The 13,941-nt window shown below is 42.8% G+C and overlaps 1 protein-coding gene across 2 annotated transcripts in view; it reads right to left on the bottom strand.

Annotated features, from left to right (window-relative positions):
* S1PR2 (sphingosine-1-phosphate receptor 2) overlaps positions 1-13,541 on the bottom strand; it is a 103,202-nt gene extending 89,661 nt beyond the window's left edge. For both annotated transcript variants that reach the window (XM_073622549.1, XM_073622547.1), the window contains exon 1: positions 12,944-13,541. The gene's annotated coding sequence lies outside the window, so the exon portion shown is untranslated. The remainder of the gene's footprint in view (positions 1-12,943) is intronic.
* Between the last annotated feature and the right edge of the window lie 400 nt (positions 13,542-13,941).

Consider the following 13,941-nt stretch of genomic DNA (forward strand, 5'->3'; position numbering starts at 1 on the left):
GGGAAGGAAAGAATGGACAGTTGACTGAAATGTGGCAGTATCTCATAAGGAATGTTGGGAAAATGTGCATGGAAAGTAGCATGGACATTGGAGTGGATAGGATGGACATAAGACCGTAGCACATAAGATGGATAGTGGACTGGACTCTGAACTAGTTAAGATGGATAAGTTAATGAAATGGATAAATGACTAACCTTTAAGGAACAATAAGAAAATGTACATATGTAGCATTGACACTGGAGTGAATAGGATGGACTGTGCTAAGTAGACTGAACACTGGACTGTGCTAAGTAGACTGAACACTGGACTGTGCTAAGTAGACTGAACACTGGACTGTGCTAAGTAAACTGAACATTGGACTGTGGTAAATAGACTGAACATTGGCTGTGCTAAGTAGACTGAACACCAGACTGTGCTAAGTAGACTGAACACTGGACTGTGCTAAGTAGACTGAACACTGGACTGTGCTAAGTAGACTGAACACCGGACTGTGCTAAGTAGACTGAACACCGGACTGTGCTAAGTAGACTGAACACCGGACTGTGCTAAGTAGACTGAACACCGGACTGTGCTAAGTAGACTGAACACTGGACTGTGCTAAGTAGACTGAACACTGGACTGTGCTAAGTAGACTGGGCACTGGACTGTAATAAGTAGACTGAACACTGGACTGTGCTAAGTAGACTGAACACCGGACTGTAGTAAGTAGACTGGACTGTAATAAGTAGACTGAACACTGGCTGTGCTAAGTAGACTGAACACCAGACTGTGCTAAGTAGACTGAACACTGGACTGTGCTAAGTAGACTGAACAATGGACTGTGCTAAGTAGACTGAACACCGGACTGTGCTAAGTAGACTGAACACCGGACTGTGCTAAGTAGGCTGAACACCGGACTGTGCTAAGTAGACTGAACACCGGACTGTGCTAAGTAGACTGAACACTGGACTGTGCTAAGTAGACTGAACACTGGACTGTGCTAAGTAGATGGGCACTGGACTGTAATAAGTAGACTGAACACTGGACTGTGCTAAGTAGACTGAACACCGGACTGTAGTAAGTAGACTGGACTGTAATAAGTAGACTGAACACTGGACTGTGCTAAGTAGACTGAACACCGGACTGTAGTAAGTAGACTGAACACTGGACTGTGTTAACTAGACTGAACACCAGACTGTCCTAAGTAGACTGAACACTGGACTGTGCTAAGTAGACTGAACACTGGACTGTGCTAAGTAGACTGAACACCAGACTGTGCTAAGTAGACTGAACACCAGACTGTGCTAAGTAGACTGGGCACTGGACTGTAATAAGTAGACTGAACACTGGACTGTGCTAAGTAGACTGAACACCGGACTGTAGTAAGTAGACTGAACACTGAACTGTGCTAACTAGACTGAACACCAGACTGTCCTAAGTAGACTGAACACTGGACTGTGCTAAGTAGACTGAACACTGGACTGTGCTAAGTAGACTGAACACCAGACTGTGCTAAGTAGACTGAACACTGGACTGTGCTAAGTAGACTGAACACTGGACTGTGCTAAGTAGACTGAACACTGGACTGTGCTAAGTACACTGAACACAGGACTCTGCTAAGTAGACTGAACACCAGACTGTGCTAAGTAGACTGGGCACTGGACTGTGCTAAGTAGACAACACCGGACTGTACTAAGTAGACTGAACACTGGACTGTGCTAGGTAGACTGAACACTGGACTGTGCTAAGTAGACTGAACACCGGACTGTGCTAAGTAGACTGAACGCTGGACTGTGCTAAATAGACTGGACACCGGGCTGTGCTAAGTAGACTGGGCACTGAACTGTGCTAAGTAGATTGAACACTGGACTGTGCTAAGTAGACTGAATACTGGACTGTGCTGCATAAGATGCAGAATGAACAATGTTGAATAACATCGCCAGTGGATTGTGCTGAATAGATGGAAGAGTGGATTTGGGTGAACAGCGGAAATAGGAAATTGAGCTAAATAAGATTGTGCAGAATGGGATGGAAAGTAAACTGTGCTAATATGGAAAGTTGGTTACGCTACAGTATATTAGATGTAGAGTGGACTGTGTTGGATAAGACATAGAGTGGACTGCGATGTATGAAATGTGAAGTGGACTGTGCTATATAAAGATGTTTTATAAGATGAAGAGTGGTCTGTACTGTATGTGATATAGAGTGGTCTGTGCTATATAATTTGTAGGGTGGTCTGTGTTGTATAAGATATAGGGTGGACTGTGCTATATAAAGATGTAAAGTGGACTGTGCTATATAAAGAGGTAGAGTGGACTGTGCTATATAGAGATGTAGTGTGGACTATGTTGTATAAAATGAAGGGTGGAATGTGCTGTATACGATATACAGTGCAATGGATTGGATCAGATGAACAGTAGGTAGGATGGGGATTCCCGAAAAAGATAAACAGTGCACTTAGAAATAACAAGGGACTCTGCCGTGCAGAATAAGATGTACAACAAACAAAAAGGGATGGTGACTGGGTATGAAAGGAACTACCAGATGTATCTGTACAGAATAATGTCTGATGCATGCAGACATTGTTAAATAGCAATGACTATATCAGTCCATCACAGCTATGCTGTAACTAGCTATGGTGGCTCAGGTAAGTGATGGGTAGCTTTTGTATTCCTATCCATGGCATAGAGTTTGAAAATGCATTTTTTTTGTCTGTAAATATTTATTGTATTCTGGAAAAAAAAAACAGTAAAGACCTCTGAAGGCAGTCAGATGAGTATGCCAAACCCATACTCCCTCGTGTACCCCATAAGCTGGTGAACCCATAGACACAGAAAATTGGCTCGGCTGGCCATTTATGTTTATACCAATGGAGAAAATAGGAGGATGTTGTAGGCAGATGTTGGAAGAACCTCATATTTCAGGGAGAAATAATAGGGTCGGTACAAGTTCACTAGCTTGCTTGGTGAAATGTTCCTTCAGACAACAGCTGGCTGGCAGAATTGACATCCTCCTGTAGACAAGAGATTGTCCCTCTATTTCACCGCAATCCACAATAACCATTACAAATAGATAAAATGATTGTATTGCATGAAAATACTGCAATTGTCCATATATGGCCTTCTTTCTTCCTACGGAATTCCCAGATTAATGTGCTACATATTTCAAAAGGTCTGTGCACCCAAACAACATGTACCGCACACATCTCACAATGCTGAACTGACCATAATGCCTTCTTAAAGGAGAGATACGTGGGCTGTCATTGAGGATCTTTGATCTCCTTCTTAAAATGCCAGTTGACTATCTGCCATGGTGATCCAATAACTGTGATACTCACAAAAGTAATCAGGAGTTCTGATATTGCTCTGTCTTCACTTGCTGCATGTTTGTTCTGAGTTTTGAAGACTCATCCCAACATAAATGATTTCCTACCTGTTGATTTTGAACTTTTAACAGCTGAAAGCAGACCCTAAATAAACTTATATACTCTACATGTTTAAAGCTTTATTAAGCATAAATGTGCCCATATACATTAGGATAACACTGGCATATCTGACGGGGGGCCTGTGCCTGCTGCTCTTTTACAGATCATAAACATCCTTGAGGAAACAGGCGAAAGGGGGACATGATTAAAAGTTTTTGGCCAGACTTGTGGTGTTGCGCTGCAGTAATGGGCGCATTACCGGACGCAACATGCAAAAATGTGAGTTATGCACATTGGTGTGTATTCTAATGGCAACCCCCCCAACACACCTTATAAATGAACCAGTGTTGGAGCACACTACAACACACAGTAAGACACTACTATCTGCTGTGGTGCACTCCAGTAGAAGAAATAACGTACCTTTTTGGTGTGTTCAGTATCCCACCTGATTAGCGCTACCCTGCCTCTTCTTCCATCATAGCTGACACTAAAGACCCCAATGTCACATTCCCCCAAGCCAGCATCAGATGCCAGGGGGAACGGTGGCATCAATACCTCCATCATGTGAAAGTGCTCATGTCTAGCTATTAGATACTAGTTCTGAGCACCATCTCAAGGGAGAAGGTCTTATGTTCCCCATACCCAGAAGCAACAGGTATTGTCCCTGTCTATGACGGAGGGAGGAGTAATAGGGGATCAATGACGAGGTGAAAATGGGCTGGTTGGATGGCCCCTTTGTAAAAATACTTACTGTGCCCTGAATGGACATGTATGTCCAAAGCAGAACTATACTCTCTCAATCAGGATTAACTATTTTTAATCCTTATGCTGCTAGCATTAGTAAATAGATAGGAAGGCACTGTAAATCATATTTCCTAGTTTTAAACTTTTTTCTTACTTTTCTTCAGTTGCTTCCTTGTTTCTGGCCTAGGCAAATTATGTCATACAACCCAGGAGTCTTCAGGGCTTTCTCAGCTAAGCACACCCTCCTGCCTGCATGCCTGAGCTAAGGGCAGATGGATTCCAGAAAGTAAATCCTACATGAATCATCTGCCCTTACTCAAGATGTCCACAGCTAGAAATGCTAGGGGGTGTTTTAAAGCATGGAGACATGGATGGATGGGTGAATTTGCTTTAAATATTATTATTATTAGTTAATGATTTAAATAGCGTTTTTAGTTTGTGGTGCTCAGATACAGTTAAGTTCTGCTTTAACACAGGGCCTAGATCTATGGCAAATTCGATGGACCACTTGGACTTTTTCTTCCATCGATCTTCTGTGTTTCTATGTTTCTAACTTACATGGCAATATCCAATAGGTTTAAATCAGGGTTTCTCCACCAGGGTTCTGTGGTACCCTAGGTTTCCTCCACAGGTTGCCAGGGGTTCCTTGAGCAATGAGCAATTTATGCCTCTCTCAGATAAGTTCCCACTGACTTCATTGATCTTTTTAGCTATCTGTAAGAGGGTACCTCTTCCCAGTGACCACAAGTTTAAGCATCAATCTTCCCACTGACCATCACACTAATGTACCTTAAGTTGTAGATATAGTCATTTTTAGCAGGGGTTCCCTGAGACCGGAACACTATTTTTAAGGGTTCCTCTGTGTTGGAAAGGTTGAGAAAGGCTGGGTTTAAAGTAGTTGTAAACCCTTACAACAAACTTTTTGCTACAGGTAAGCCTATAATAAGGCTTACCTGTAGCTACCCTGGATATCCCCTGTATGTACGATGGCGTCGCCACATGCGCACTGAAGCAAACTGAAGCAATGGCATTGAAGCAATGCCGTTGATTCCGTGAGTGTGCCATTACTGGTGAGTGTGTCATTACGCGGCTCCGGCCAATCACAGCTCCGGAGCTCGCGATACCCGGAAGTAACTCCGGGAGCGATGTCGGCCGCCAGAGCGGTGTTCTAGGGCGGCTGCGGGGACTTCGATCTCAGGTAAGTAATTCATAATGAGCTAGTATGCTATGCATACTAGCTCATTATGTTTTTGTCTTGCAGGGTTTTTTTTTTTTTTTTTCTTGGGTTTACAACCACTTTAAATGTTCAGAGTGCTGGAGTTTGTTGGTTCTTCTTGTGCCACTGTGGTTTTCCTTTGGTTTCATCCCATAGATTGCCCATGAAATGTATGCATCGGACTGTAGAGATGGTAAGCTCCAACTAGCCATGGACTTATTTAGTACATTTTACTGGTGACCTAAAAGTTCTGGACATTAGAAAATAGATTGAATGTCTTAGTACTGACTATGTTCTAACGTCTCCTGTTACATCATAAAGCTGTCCATATAACTCCTGCTATTACACCATCCTTTCCAACATCGTCTCAGCATCATATTGCTTCCTCTAGCAGCTTTTTCTAGATTGCACATATCACTATGATTTAGTATGTCCTACATGACCCCGGTAGAGGGTTTTCTTTTTACATTTCCAAATGTATAGAGCACCAACATATTAAACATCAACTAGTGGAGAACACACCTATGTTCCTATCAGAGTTCACAGACACTACGGCCAAATTAGAGAGAAGCCCATTAACTTACTAGTATGCTTTTGAACTATGGGAGGGAACTGGAGCACCTGGAGGAAACACCATTCCATCCAATAACCCACTTTGCTGCATGTAGCTACACAAGTATACAATTTTGATACATTAAAAAGGGCGATTAGCAGTATATTCTTGTAGTTTGTGTAACCATAAAACAAGGAAACAAGTTTCCGCTTTCACATAATTAAACCTCATTATGGTCTTTCCTTACTTTTCATTTTTATCCCATCTTGCTTTGATCCTACGTGTGATCTTATTCTTGCTATAATATATCCCAGGGTATGACAGGGAAAGTCTAAGAAACCATTCACACTGTTGCGTTACACAGTAGGACGCCATTTATTCTGAAAGGCCCCCACCCCAACTGATCTAGGCAGCTCAGCAGAACGCACTAGTGCTGTAGCACAGTGGTCATCAACCCTGCCCTCAGGGCCCACTAATAGGCCAGGTTTGCAAGATAACTGCAATACATCACAGGTGATATCGTTTGCTGCTCAGTGATTGCAGTATTCTAGTCTGCATCTCCCCAAGGTAATACATAAAACCTGGCCTGTTAGTTGGCCCTGAGGACAGGGTTGATGAACACTGCTCTAGCAAGTAAATGGGGTTGTATGATGGCCATTTACATGGCAATTTTCAGTCAATTTCATTCACATTTAATCCACCAGTAATTGCAAATACCAAATAAAGTATTCTTTCATAACGCAAAGTATTATTTTGTATTCAATCCACCACCACCAGGTTTGACCAAACACCAGAACTCCGTCAATTGTGAAGTCGAAACTGGGCTTGTAGCCATCATTTGCACCTTTCAACGGGTTAAATTATAACATTTAACAAGTGAAATGCAAAGCAATTGAAACCCAAAGCACTTACCCCTACAATTATACCTTTTTTGTACTATATGCACAGCACTATGAGCTTTAACTCCAGTTAGTAGGGTGTAGGTCCTTGGACTTCCCTGAAAGTCTTGGGGTAAGGACAGGTGGCCCTATCATCAGGTTCTTCCTCTCCCATGGGATCTCCCTTTGGCGAAGCCCCATCTAGTTCTTGGGTGGTCATTGCCTTGGCAGGTCCCCTGAGGAATGGGATTCGACCAGGTGGACCATGACTACTCCAGTCCCCATCAGGAGTCTTGCACCCTGGGGGGATCAGGGGTAGGGTCCTTTCTCTTTGAAGGAGGACTACCTGTACAACCTGTGCACTTTTTTGTATGCTTTACTTTTTTTTGTGAATTCACTTTTTCATTGCGCCTGGTGTTAGTTTCCAGTGCTCAAACTGCACTGTGGTGCTAAAAAAAAAAAAGCTAATGGAAATGCATCCGAACCATGACCTACTGCAATCTCATTGAAAGTGATTGTTTTTTCTGCCATGTTTGTGAAATCAAAATTATTTCATTTCCTTCTCCTTGTGGTTAATGGAAATCAACATTTTTTTCTTTGATTGTTTTGTGAAATGAGATCAAAAGATTATTTGCTAAGTTAAGTTGCCGTATTTGTGGACAGATCTCCACACCTAGTACTGCTTCTTTAGCCCATAACTTACAGATCCTTAGGACGTTCTTCAGCTTACTGTCATCTTACATACCTCCCTCCATGCATCCTATCCACTTTTTTTAAGCTGCACACATCTTCCTTATGGCGGCATTCTGTGTAAGGTCTCCCCTCTGCCTGTTTACAAATCTACACAACAGGTATCTCTGAACTTTCCTATCAGTGCTGATCACTCCTATAACCACAGCTTGACCATCGGGAATATCCATGTAAGTTGGGATATTCCCAATGATAAGTACTGAATAAGTAGCAATGGGGACGCTTTTTTTCGTTGTACCTAAACACAAAAAGTTATGTTGGATCATACATGGAATTACATTTACTGTCATGACATATCAAATAGATTAAACCATAAGTATTTTAATTTCAATAAAAATTCCTGATAGTTACAAAAGCAGACCTTTAGCCTCAACCTAGCCATCTTCTATATACACTTTATTGTCAAAAGTATTGGGACGCCTGCCTTTACACGCACATGAACTTTAATGGCATCCCAGTCTTAGTCTGTAGGGTTCAATCTTGAGTTGGCCCACCCTTTGCAGCTATAACAGGGAAGGCTGTCCACAAGGTTTAGGAGTGTATCTATGGAAATGTTTGATCATTCTTCCAGAAGCGCATTTGTGAGGTCAGGCACTGATGTTGGACAAGAAGGCCTGGCTCACAGTCTCCGCTCTAATTCATTCCAATGGTTTTCCATTGGGTTGAGGTTAGGATTTTGTGCAGGCCAGTCAAGGTCCTCCACCCCAAACTCACTCATCCATGTCTTTATGGACCTTGCTTTGTGCACTGGTCATGTTGGAACAAAAAGGGGCCACCCCCAAACTGTTCTCACAAAGTCGGGAGCAATATAGTGTACATACATCCTGAAGTGGTGGTGATAAGTTAAAAAATATCTACCTTTTCCCTGGAATCCTTGCAGTTGTTCTACAGGAGGGGCCATAGATGGCTCAGGTTTTTTGATTAAAAAAAAACTGAATGGATTCCACCATCCACAAAAGTGAGATGGAGGAATCCTCCCTTCAACACTATTGTATTCTGACAGCGGGGATTCCTTCACTGTCAGAATACATTGATCGGAAAATATACCAAGAGTACCGTTTGAGATCGACTCCTCTCAAACGGGAATGGTCATAGGTGGATGGAAATTTGGCTGGTCCTTGCTGAACTGGCTGAATTACGATCTTTCGACTCGGCTTACACTGTTGAGATGGGAGAACGTATATATTAACACATGTGTTGCTGCAACTTAGGGCAAAGCACGTCGCTTCCTGATGGACGTGCTGCACAATGCATTCCAGCGCACTAATGAGCATTGCAGTGTGTTGCCAGAAAATGTGCACGTCTGTTTTCTGGGACGCTGAGGTGCGTTGCCAGCAATTCATTGTGAAAAAAAAAAAAACTGTTAACAGAATGCACCCCAATGGTTAAGTATGAATCTAGCATAAAGCTTACCATTCTTGATGAATTGGATGAAATTTGCTTAGTGTGCAGCTCTGTCGGCCCCCTCCCTCCCGACATCCTATGATTGAAAAATCAATGAAGCCAGGTGGAAAGTTGTCTGCCTAAAAAGAGGATGCATCCAATCATATGCAGTCTCTGCCTGGGTATTCTGACAGCTGCTGCTGCCGCCAGCAGTCATGATACAATAGCCCAGCAGGGAGGATTCGTTCAAGCGCTGTTAGCATGGAAGAATGAATCTGCTAGATTTTCAGCCTGCGGGCCGAACGAAAAATAATATCAGTTAATGGTGACTGTAATGGTGAATGTTCTTATGAGGAAAGATTACGAGCACTGAACTTATTCTCTCTGGAGAAGAGACGCTTGAGAGGGGATATGATTTCAATATACAAATACCGTACTGGTGACCCCACAATAGAAATAAAACTCTTTCGCAGAAGAGAGATTAACAAGACACGTGGCCACTCATTAAAATTAGAAGAAAAGAGGTTTAACCTTAAACTACGTAGAGGGTTCTTTACTGTAATGCCCCGTACACACGGTCGGACTTTGTTCGGACATTCCGACAACAAAATCCTAGGATTTTTTCCAACGGATGTTGGCTCAAACTTGTCTTGCATACACACGGTCACACAAAGTTGTCGGAAAATCCGATCGTTCTAAACGCGGTGACGTAAAACACGTACGTCGGGACTATAAACGGGGCAGTGGCCAATAGCTTTCATCTCTTTATTTATTCTGAGCATGCGTGGCACTTTGTCCGTCGGATTTGTGTACACACGATCGGAATTTCCGACAACGGATTTTGTTGTCGGAAAATTTTATAGCCTGCTCTCCAACTTTGTGTGTCGGAAAATCCAATGGAAAATGTCCGATGGAGCCCACACACGGTCGGAATTTCCGACAACACGTTCTGATCGGACATTTTCCATTGGAAAATCCGACCGTGTGTACGGGGCATAAGAGTGGCAAGGATGTGGAATTCCCTTCCACAGGCGGTGGTCTCATCGGGGAGCATCGGTAGCTTCAAGAAACTATTAGATAAGCACCTAAAGGACCGCAACATACAGGGATATACAATATAATACTGACACATAATCACACATAGGTTGGACTTGATGGACTTGTGTCTTTTTTCAACCTCACCTACTATGTAACTATATGTAATGGGGAAATTTACTAAAACGTCATCATGCAAAATCTGGAGCAGCTCTGCATAGAAACCAATCAGCTTCCAGGTTTTATTGTCAAAGTTTAATTGAACAAGCTGAAGTTAGAAGCTGATTGGCTACTCTGCACAGCTACACCAGATTCTAAGTGCTCTTAGTGTTCTAGTTTTAATAAATCTCCCCCTTTACCAAACCATATAATATGAGGTCAAACCTTAAAGAGGAAGTAAACCCTGATGGGTTTTATTTCCTCTTTTGCTCGCTGCAAAGCCTGCAAATGAAAAGCATAATGGGCTAGTATGCAACGCATATTAGCCCATTATGTGCCACTCACCTGCAAAAGAATCCAGCGATGTCCCCTGTGTAGGCAGCGTCCATCTTCTGGCCCCTCTTCCTTTCTGGGCCGCGGACTCTGGCTCTGTGATTCGCCGGAGCTGCGTGACGTCACTCCTGCGCATGCGCACGGGAGCCTCGATAAAACGGCACAGGCTAGGGAAGAAACCCCACTTAGTTTTGTTTCTTCCCCGCGCAAATAATTTTCGGTGTATTACAAGTGAAATATCTCCTAAATGGTGCACGTTTAGGAGATATTTCCACTACCTATAGGTCAGCCTTATTCTAGGCTGACCTATAGGTAGAAGTCAAAAAAAGTGGGTTTATAACCACTTTAAGAGTTTCAATTTGTATGCAATCAGGCAGGCCCTTGCACTACATGGTTTTGGTAAATCTGAAGACAAAAATCTGCAGAAAATCTAATAGTGTGTATGGGGTTTAAGTGTTCTGGCAGAGTTGGCCTATCATTGCCTTTCATCTAGGTCCCTTCTGTAGAGACCAGTGCCGTGATCAGGAGATCAGTTTGTAACTTGCATGGTTGTTATGGTGTGGTTAGTCAATACACGAATGCAACAACACAAAAATGTATTGCCCCTGCTAAGACCTCTTCTAAATTCTATATCATTCATTTGTAATATCTCAGGTGAGTCAGAGGTGTGTGCAGCCATTCCCATGTGCCACCCACCCAGGTGCACACTACAGTACCTAACACTATGTACTGTTTACTACTACAAAAACCCCCCTGGGGGCATGCGGCTGTACCAGTCCAGCAAGCACTGACAGACATGCTAGGATCAGCAGTTCTGCAGCCAACTTAGAAACAGAGGTGTGACAACACGCAGGCAACTCTTTCTTTAGAGAAGTAACCTAAGACACTCAAAGCAATTGGAAGTTGGTACTGCAGTTACGATATGAACAATTTTCTTTCTATTGTCTTTAAGGTTTACATTAGTAAAATGATCATTAGGCTAAATCCTCTGTAGACATACACTACCACATTATAACTAGCAGATGGTAATGTTTTGATTTTGTGGTTTATGGACAGCCTTATAGAGATATTTGCTGCTTTGCATTGCAAATTCTATTCCACCTTAAGTCAGGGCATGCTTGCCAATTAACCCTCCTGAATCTCAAATACTCTGAAAGTTTCTAGTTTTATTACTGCAAATCGTGTATACAGAGGGGCTGATTTACTAAAACTTTAGATAACAAGATCAGGTGCGGCTCTGCATAGTAACCAATCAGCTTCCAGGTTTTATTGTCAAAGTTTAATTGAATAAGCTGAAGTCAGAAGCTGATTGGCTACCATGCAGAGCTGCACCAGATTCTGAGTACTCCAGTTTTAGTTAATCAACCCCCGTATGTGCTATCTGTGTTTTATAAAAATACAATCTACCTGCTATGGTTTCTTTTAGCTTCTTTAAGTAGAAGTACCCCCATTCAACTACTAGAAAGAACCTACAGGCTACTTGGAAACCCAAGTGTTGGGGTGGCCATACAGAGCCTGATAAAAGTCTGAGCCGTGATTGTCTTGAGGTGTACTACAATCATTAAAGGTGATATATTAAAAAAGATTTTCCGACATATTTTCAGTGATGTAAAAGAAACAAAGATTTCACTGTCCATGTGCAACCAGTCAGCAGAATCGGGCACAGAACAATACCTTCAAGGTTTGGGGGACGCCTCTGTGCCTGTTGCTCTCAGTCAGGTATCTGCACATTCATGGTCAGCCTATATCTGTCATCACCCTGGCCAGTTTTGGCATTGTTCTTCTATCCCAAACTTTATGGTTTCCGGTATTGCAAAATCTAGAGACAACTAAACGTGAACTTGGAACCATCGGTAGGACATATGAGACACACACAGAAGTCATCTACCTGCTATGGTTTTTTAGCTTCTTTAAGCAGAAATACCCCATTCAACTACTAGAAGGACCTACAGGCTAGTTGGAAACCCAAGTGTTTGGGCGGCCATATGCAGCCTGATAAAAGTCAAAACCATGATTGTCTTGGGCACAACCTGTGCCATCCTAATATGTACTACGATCAGCAAAGGCGATATATTAAAAAAGATTTTCCAACATATTTTTAGTGAAGTAAAGGAAACACAAACTTCACTGTGCATGTGCAACTAACACCGGTCAGCAAAATCGGTATGATTTGGGCAGAGAACAATGACTTCAAGGATTGGGGGACACCTCTGCGCCTGTTGCTCGTATTTGTCATTGCCGTGGTCAGTTTTGACATCGTTCCTGGATCCCAAACTTTATGGCTTCCAGTGTTGCAAAACTAGAGACAGCTAAAAGTAGATTTGGAACCACCGGTCTTCTATGGTGGACTTCCTATCAGAACCACTTATAGGACATATCGGACACACACAGAAGTCATGAGCAAACTGTTGGCACTATATAAATCCTGTATAATAATAATAATAATAATAATAATAATAATAAACAGGTCAGTACTACCGTCTCTTTACCTTGTTAAATGTTCTTCAGACTTTGTTCAGATTGAGAGGACAAAGTGATATCCACAGCACACGAGGAAAGTCCACGCTTGTAAATTCCACAGCAGATAAACCTGCAAATTTAGTTTTTCTTTACCCCGAGCACATGATCCAGTTGGAGAAGAGACCTGTAGCCTGCACTGTATCTAGGCAGGTCCTCTTCTTCTGTATTGTGTTCCCCGATCTTCTCCAAGCCAGCATCTTAGACCCATCCAACTTTCCTCTCCCACTTCACCACTGCCAAAGTAGGGGTTTTTTGGGGTGTGCACACTACACCCATGATTCCTGCTCTCTCCTTCGCTCTCTCACTCCTTCCCCCTCTCTTTCTTGAAAAACAAAATCCAGATGTTTTCCTCTTTGGCTCTGGGACTCTTCTGGGAGAGAAGAAGGGAAGGAGGGGGTTGAGAGGCTGTGCTTATTAAAATAAGGAGTGGGAAAAAAACTTAGAAAGAAAAAAAAAATGCAAGAATCAGTAGAATAAGGCAAAGTGTCTTTTTTGGTCAACAGCTTTGACTTAGACAAGAGGACAGAAGAGAATTCACTACTCACTCCCCCTTGTGAGTCTCTCCCTGTCTGTCCCCTCCTTCTTTCTCTTTCAGTCTCTGCCTCCCCCACTTTGTAGGCACACAGTCACTATTCTTTGCTATCTAACTAATTATGGAAACTACAATTTCAAGGCAGCTGCTATGATGGGGGGATGGTCCTGGACCTCCTTGTTCTTTTGCTGGGATTTGCGCTTCTGTGGTTTCCCGAGGTTTTAGGGAACAAAAACTTGCAGAGTGTTTAGATCTTGAACCAGGCAAAGGCTGAACCCAACCACAAGGTGACAGGGACAGGGTTAGGGGGCACAGGGGCAGGACAAGGTCTGAACAGAAAAATTGTGCTGAAAGCCATTCTCCCAGAGCAGACGGCGGTCTGTGGCTTGTCAACCGAAGGGGAACTAAAAGTCCCAACATGTGGGGACTCTCCGA

This window comes from Aquarana catesbeiana, linkage group LG03 (assembly GCF_042186555.1).
Source record: "Aquarana catesbeiana isolate 2022-GZ linkage group LG03, ASM4218655v1, whole genome shotgun sequence".
NCBI lineage: Eukaryota > Metazoa > Chordata > Amphibia > Anura > Ranidae > Aquarana > Aquarana catesbeiana.